This window comes from Physeter macrocephalus, chromosome 14 (genome assembly GCF_002837175.3).
Source record: "Physeter macrocephalus isolate SW-GA chromosome 14, ASM283717v5, whole genome shotgun sequence".
NCBI classification, from domain to species: domain Eukaryota; kingdom Metazoa; phylum Chordata; class Mammalia; order Artiodactyla; family Physeteridae; genus Physeter; species Physeter macrocephalus.
In genome coordinates, this window is record NC_041227.1 from 66,740,810 (window position 1) to 66,748,482 (window position 7,673).

Consider the following 7,673-nt stretch of genomic DNA (forward strand, 5'->3'; position numbering starts at 1 on the left):
AGGCTCAGCGGCCATGGCTCACGGGCCCAGCCGCTCCGCGGCATGTGGGATCCTCCCAGACCGGGGCGCGAACTCGGTTCCCCTGCATCGGCAGGCGGACGCGCAACCGCTGCGCCACCAGGGAAGCCCCACATAACTTCTTTGGTGAAGTGTTTGTTCAAGTCTTTTGTCCCTTTTTTAATTGGGTTGTATGTTTTCTGATTGTCGAGTTTTTTGAGTCCTCTGTATGTTCTGGTTACAAATCCTTGATCAGATGTGTGATTTGCAAATATTTTCTCCCAGTATTTGGCTTGTCTTTTCATTCTCTAAGTGGTATATTTTAAAGGGCAGAATTTAAAAATTTTGAAGTGCAATTATTGATTTGTTCTCTTATGGATCATATCTAAGAAATCTTTGCCTAATCCTAGGTCACAAAGGTTTCTTCCTATATTTTCTTCTAGAAGTGTGACAGTTTTAAGTTTTATGTTTAGGTATATGATTCATCTTGAGTTAACTTTTGTATATGGTGCAAAGTATGGCTCGGGTTCATTTTTTTGAATATGGATATCCAATTATTTCAGCATCATTTTTTGAAAAGACTATCTTCACTGAGTTAACTTCGCATGTCCGTCAACAATCAGCTGTCCATCTATGTGTGGGTCTATTCCTAGACTCTCTATTCTATTCCACTGACCTGGGTATCTTTTTTTTTTTTTTTTTAATTTATTTAATTATTTTTGGCTACGTTGGGTTTTCATCGCCGTCCTCAGGCTTTTTCTAGTTGCGGCAAGCAGGGGTTACCCTTGGTTGCGGTGCGCGGGCTTCTCGTTGCGGTTGCTTCTCTTGTTGCGGAGCACGGGCTCTAGGCGCGCGCGGGCTTCAGTAGTTGTGGCACGTAGGCTCAGTAGTTGTGGCTCGCGGGCTCTAGAGCGTAGGCTCAGTAGTTGTGGCACATGGGCCTAGATGTTCCGCGGCATGTGGGATCTTCCCGGACCAGGGATCGAACCCATGTCCCCGGCATTGGCAGGCGGATTCTTAACCACTGCGCCACCGGGGGAAGCCCCTGTGTATCTTTCTTTATGCCAATACTACACTGCCTTGATATGGCAGCTATATAATAAGTCTTAAAATCAGGTAATCTTAATTAGCCTAATTAATCAGAGTTAATCCTCCAAGTTTGATTCCCTCTTCAAAATAGTTTTGGCTCTTCTTGGTTCTTTGCATTTCCATGTGAATTTTGGAATCAGCTTGTCAATTTCTACAAAAAAACCCTGCTGGGATTTTGACAGGGACAGAGTAAAGGGACAAAGTAGGTACAGTAAGCCCCCTACATACAAACCTTCAAGTTGTGAACTTTCAAAGATGCGAACGTGCCCAGAGAAAGGATGAAGAGAGACAAGAGGAAGAAGAAGTAACTGAAGAATTGATGAGATTCACGACACAGGAAATGACAAGGGGGTTTTCTTTATTTGAGGAGGCACTGTTAGTTTTTGAGGCACAGGACCCAAACGTAGCACGGTACACGAAGGTTCAGCAGCCGTTCAGCATGCAATCCAGTGCTACCGTGTCATCCATGAGAAGAAAAAAGGATCTACTACCCAGACATCACCGGATCGGTTTTTCAAGTGGGTAGATAGAATTGAACCCAGCAAGGAACCAGAACTGTGCCATCAACGTCAGGCGTGAGTGAAATTGCAGCCTGCCCTCCGTCTCCTATTGCTGACGATCCTTCAGCTCTACCATCTTCCACCTCCTCCCCCTCCTCCAGTCAGTAACTCTTCTTGCCTGTTCACTTGATACCAGCCCCTGTATGCCAGCTGTTGTAGTGCACTGCTGTACTATTCAAGGTACTGTACTTAAGATTAAAAATGTTTTCTTTATTTTTTGTGTTTGTTTTTCAAGTACTATTTGTGTGAAAAGTATTATAGACCTGTAGTACAGTACTATATAGCTGATTGTGTTAGTTGGGTACCTAGGCTAACTTTGCTGGACTTACGAACAAATTGGACTTAAGAATGCGCTCTTGGAACGGAACTCGTTTGTATGTAGGGGACTTACTGTAATTAAATAGTTAATCCCGCTAGGGGATTGTAAGTAAAGAAAAAAGTATTGGTGACCTCTGTAAGTTAATGATGACTCAAGAAAGCAGACTTGCTTAGCAACAAAACCATGCAACAGAAGTATGAGACACACCCCCAAACAATAAAACAATGGCGGCATGAGACCCACCTCCTACCCATATCCTGACTCAGTAAGTTAATGATTCCTAGGACACACTCCTCTGCATGTACTAAAAACAAAAATATAAAAGGCGACATTATGCCAAAACCTGATGATTTAGCATTTTTAGCATATGTTACTGCCTTTTTGCTCATTTCCACAGTGCCACGACAGTCCTCGCTTGACCAAGTAGGGACAAGAAAACTCCCCTGGCCAACCTGTAGGAGAAGCTGATGATGGAAGCCTGACGTCTCCTCTAGAATGAGGAAGAGGGTGGCCTTTACCCCCTCCGCACTTTTCTTTTGATTATAAAACTGTGGCCCACTAAGCTCTCGGCGCAAGGCACCCTCTTGCCCATCCGCTACTTGTAACCTCACAAGCGTCCTATTCTAATAAATCACTTCTTATCTATCACTTTGCCTCTCACTGAATTCTTTCCACACTGAGACATAAAGAACCGGAGCTCCTCGGAGCCCTCCCCGAAACACCACCTAGCGGTTTCAATTTGACTGAAATTGAGTTGAATCTATAAATCATTTGGGGAAAACTGGTATCTTAGCAATACTGAATTTTCCAGTCCATGAACATGGCATGTCTCTCCATCTATTTAGATCTTCCTTAATTTCTCTCAGCAATATTTTGTGGTTTTCAGTTTACAGGCCTTACAAATTTTTGTCAGATTTATTCCTAAGTACTTCATATTTTTGATGCTATTATAAATGGTGTTTTAAAAAATTTTTCAGTTTCTGATGATTCACTGCTAACACACAGAAATGCAACTGATTGTTGTATATCTTGTATCCTGCAACTTCACTAAACCCACTTATTAGTTCTAGTAGCTTTTTCAAAGATTCCATCACATTTTCTACAATGATCATGTCTGTGAATAGACACAGACGTAAGTCTTCCTTTCCAATGTGGAATTTTTTTTTTTCCCTTGCCTGAGTGCACTGGCTAGAACCTCTAGTACAATGGTGAACAGAAATGATGAGAATGGACGTTCCTGTCTTGCTCCTGATATTAGGGGAAAAGTATTCAGTCTCTCACAATTAAATATGTTAGCTGTAGTTTTACATAGATCCCCTTTATTGGGTTAAGGAAGTTCCCTTCTTTTCCTACTTGCTGAGGGTTGTTGTTTTTTTTTAATTAGAAATAGATGTTGGATTTTTCAACTCTGTGCAGACAGTTGTTGACTCCTCTCTCCTGCTCTAAGGCCTGAGGTCCTGTTTATCTTGCTTACATCCTGCTCCTGAGGATCTCTTTAGTTTTCTGTAAGAATCTTCTGCTTCATCATGCCAGGGTAGATGTTGGATCTTGTCAAATGCTTCTTCTGCACCTACTGAGATGATCATATGGTTTTGCTTTTTTAGTTTGTTAATGTGGTGAATTACATTGATTGATTTTCAAATGCTAAACCAGCCCTGCATTCTTGGGGTAAACCCCACTTGGTCATATTACATCAGCCTTTTTATATATTGCTGAATGAGACTGGCAAAAATTGTGTTTAGAATTTTAGCATCTACATTCATGAGGGATCTTGGTCTTTAGTCTTCTCTCCTTGCAATGTCTTTGGTTTTAGTATCAGGATAACGCAAGCCTAATAGAATGAGTCGGGAAGCGTTCCCTTCCCTTCAATTTTCTGGAAGAGTGAGGGTGGAATTGGTATAACTTCTTCCTTGAATGTTTGGTAGAATTCACCAGGGAAGCCATTTGGGCCTGGAATAGGCACTGCTCCCAGCCCCGTGTAAACATGCCACATTGTTTCCCTAATTCTTTCTTTCAACTGGTTCTTTCCTTAGCCTCAGGTAGTTCCCTTGCTGATCACATCTCAGCTGGATCCTTGATGGGGGTGGAGGGGTACTCTACAGATCTCTACTTTTCTCTCTGTGCATCTCTCTTCTCCAGTACAGTTCTCTGTCCTACAAACCCTAGCTGCTTTCATCTCCTTGAACTCTCAGCTCCATCCCCTCAACTCAGAGTGTCTGTCTAGCTCTGCCTGGTTTCCCCTGTGCCATGGCCTGAAAGTGCTCTCACAGCAGTGAGCGGAGGCAACTGTAGGGCTCACCCCAATTCTCCCTGTGGTATAAGAAAGATACTTGCGGGTGGGAGGAAGGGAGACGCAAGAGGGAAGAGATATGGGGACATATGTATATGTATAACTGATTCACTTTGTTATAAAGCAGAAACTAACACACCACTGTAAAGCAATTACACTCCAATAAAGATGTTTAAAAAAAAAAAAAAAGAAAGAAAGATACTTGCTCTTTGTCCCTGGTTCCTGGCACAGAGCTCCTAAAACACTTGGAATTTCCTGAGTGATAAGGTGATAGGCATGTCTTTTGTTCTAATGAGATGACTCTTGGCAGGTCCCTAAATAACTTCAGGATGGGGGCTGGTTGCCAGAAAGACCAAGCCTTGATTACATGCCTGGAACTTTCGGCCCCATCCCACAACTCTGGGCAGAGGAGACTGAGCTAATCACCAATGGCCAATGATTTAATCAATCATGACTATGTGATAAAACCTCCATTAAAAAAATCCCTAAATGTTGAGATCTGGAGAGCTTCCGGGATGGTGAACACATCCAGGTGTTAGGAGGGTGGAGCACCCAGAGAGGGCACGGAGGCTCCAAACCACCCCTGCCCCCAACAGCCTGCCCTATGCATCTTATCCATATGGCTGTTCTTGAGTTGTATCCTTTACAGTTAACCAGCAAATGCAAGTAAAGTGTTTTCTTGAGTTCCATGAGCCATTCTACCAATGTATTGAACCTGAGGAGGGCATCATGAGAACCCTGATTTATAGCCAGTCAGAAGTATGGGTGGCCCAGGACTTGAGACTGGCATCGTAAGTAGGGGCAGTCTCGTGGGACTAAGCCCCTCACTGGTGGAATCTGACTCTAACTCCAGGTAGGTAGTGTCAGAACTGAATTGAGTTCTTGGACACCCAAGCTGGTGTCCAGAGAACTGGGGAGGTAGTGCTGGGGAAAAAAATGCATATTTGGTGTCAAGAGGGAAAAACCCTCATGCCTACCTCTCAAGAGATCACTGTCCTTCACTGACTAATGTCCGGTGTTGCACGTTTTTGTCCATTTTTTGATTGTTTCAGACAGGAAGGTAAATTAGTCCCTGTTACTCTATCTTGGTCTAAAGTGGAAATCCTCAAATCCAAGTCTTCTTAACCACCACTCCCCAGGCCTTCTATACCTACTCCCATCAAGGGGGCTTATACTGGAATCGTCTGATTCCGTGTCTGATTCCATGTCTGACTCACGAAACCCAAGGCAAAGCAAAAGTTTATCTCTGTGTCAAGTTTATCTCTTGCACAGAGGCCTGGTCCACTGGAGAGTCTCAGGAAATGGTGCTGGATGGCCACATGCTCGTACACAAGCCCTGGTTCAAAATCTAAGGTGCTCCAATGCCAGGAAGAAAGGCCAAGGCTTTATACCAGGACATCAGAAAAAAAATCTAAATTCTTCGCTAGCCAGAGATGTGGGAAGTTGGTCTTCCCCTAATGACAGTAAAAGGAGAGCCCAAGCAAGAGCCCAGAATAGGAAGTGCTTTAATGAAAGGGACAAATGCTCTGGGAAACTGAAACTTGCAGTTTCAAATACTCTTTTGTTTCATCATTCTCTGAGAACCTAAATATTTTTCTAGCTGGTAAAAGGAGAATTTCCTAGGAATTTCTTCAAAAGATAGGAGATTAATAATATTGGTCTTACAAGTTTTTACTTAATTTTAAATAATTTCATTCCATCATCCCTCAATTTAAAAATCCCTCAAATAACATGAACACTTGGAAAAAAGCTTTTCTCTCTTTTTTTTTTTTTTAATGAAGGATGGGAGAAAACACCTATAGTTCTATCCTGACTACCCTAGCCATAACCATATCTTGATGCACAGAAATGGTACATAAAGTGTGAAGAATAAATCAATTCCTAGACACATTTTACAGGACTTTCCTAAATTAGGTCATGACAACTTTAAAGGCCAAATAAAGGCAAAAACACTTTCATTCTTAATACTTAGGCATCATATAGCTCCCTGCAGTGAGCTCTGCAACTTCCCCCTCAACAATAAAGCTCACACTCAGGACTTACATGAGAAACTAAAAGGGAAAAGGAACTGTCACGTAGGTAAAATTAAGAAAAGCATGATTCTGCCCATCACTAAAGGACATTGTGGGCCAGGTTTAAAGTCCTGCTGTGTTTTTTTAAAGAGCAAGAGAAGGTAGCTTGACAGATGTAATATTCCCTTTCCATAAAGGAGGCTCTCTCTCACCAAAGACCCCAATCCACCACAGTACAGGTAATTAGAGCAAACATATTTTCACCAGAAGGAGAGTCTCAAACACAGCAATAATTATGTCACTCTCCTGCTTCAAATCCTTCTAGAAGTCTGCAATGTCCACAGAATTAAATTTTTTAAAAAAACCCCACTACTATGGTGTACAATTATGAGTTCTTCATAACCTGTAAACCTACGTACCACAAGAACCTGTTCTCTTCCCACACAGCGTATGTTCTTGTCCAGAGTTTCCCAAGGTTTGTAGGTCAGTTAAGTTTGGACACAGAAGATTCAACAGAGTTGAAAAGGACCCCTTCCTGTAGCGCCTCCAAGCTTTTAATTTGTTGACGCGCACCATGCAGCTCCCAGAATTTCCCGTGAACACCTCACTGGAGCCGCCGCTTCAAACCCTGCCTCTTCTCTAAATGCCACCCTCTGAAGTCTTCCTTCTTCTGCAAATCAGGAAGAAACTGCTTCTCTACTCACTGTCTTCCCTCTTACTGCCCTTCCCCCCTCAGTTCCTAGGGATCTGGCTTCTGCCTCTGTCAGGCCACAGACTGCAGTTCTCGAAATGTGTCACCTCGTCTTGGGTCCCTTCACCAGTGCACCCAGGGCCCCTCCCACACCTTTCCCCACCCCTCTCGACTTAGCTGACTACTTCTTTTGAAAATTAAAAATACAGAAAGACAAAAACATAGAATAAAAAACAAATACTTAAATTCCTGTTAATCAATCAGAAGGACAACCATTAGACTATGCTGACAATGCCATGTTTACTTTAAGTCTTTTTTTAAATAAAAGAACAAAACAGGGTAACGATGAAGTATCCTTTGATTTCTAGTGACAAAACGATCCCACTCCTCCTCTCCCCAAAGGCAAGCACCTTACGGTGTACTGCACATCCTTCTAGAATCCACTTTTATATTTTTACACACAGATGTATGTATTCATGAAAAATAAAGATCGTGAAGTTTTACAAAAACACTTAGCACAATGACATCATACAATAGGTATAATTTATCAACTTTCTTTTTCACTCAACAAGATCTACCCATACTGACACTCACTCAATAAGATCTACCAATACTGATTTCACTGATCTATCAAAATGGATCCTCTTGGGGCTTCCCTGGTGGCGCAGTGGCTGAGAGTCCGCCTGCCGATGCAGGGGACGCGGGTTCGTGCCCC

General features: G+C 42.6%; 1 protein-coding gene across 2 annotated transcripts in view; it reads right to left on the minus strand.

The window, feature by feature from the left end:
• Positions 1-7,673, minus strand: part of NSMCE1 (NSE1 homolog, SMC5-SMC6 complex component) — a 36,134-nt gene that overhangs the window by 20,035 nt on the left and 8,426 nt on the right. The window lies entirely within an intron of this gene.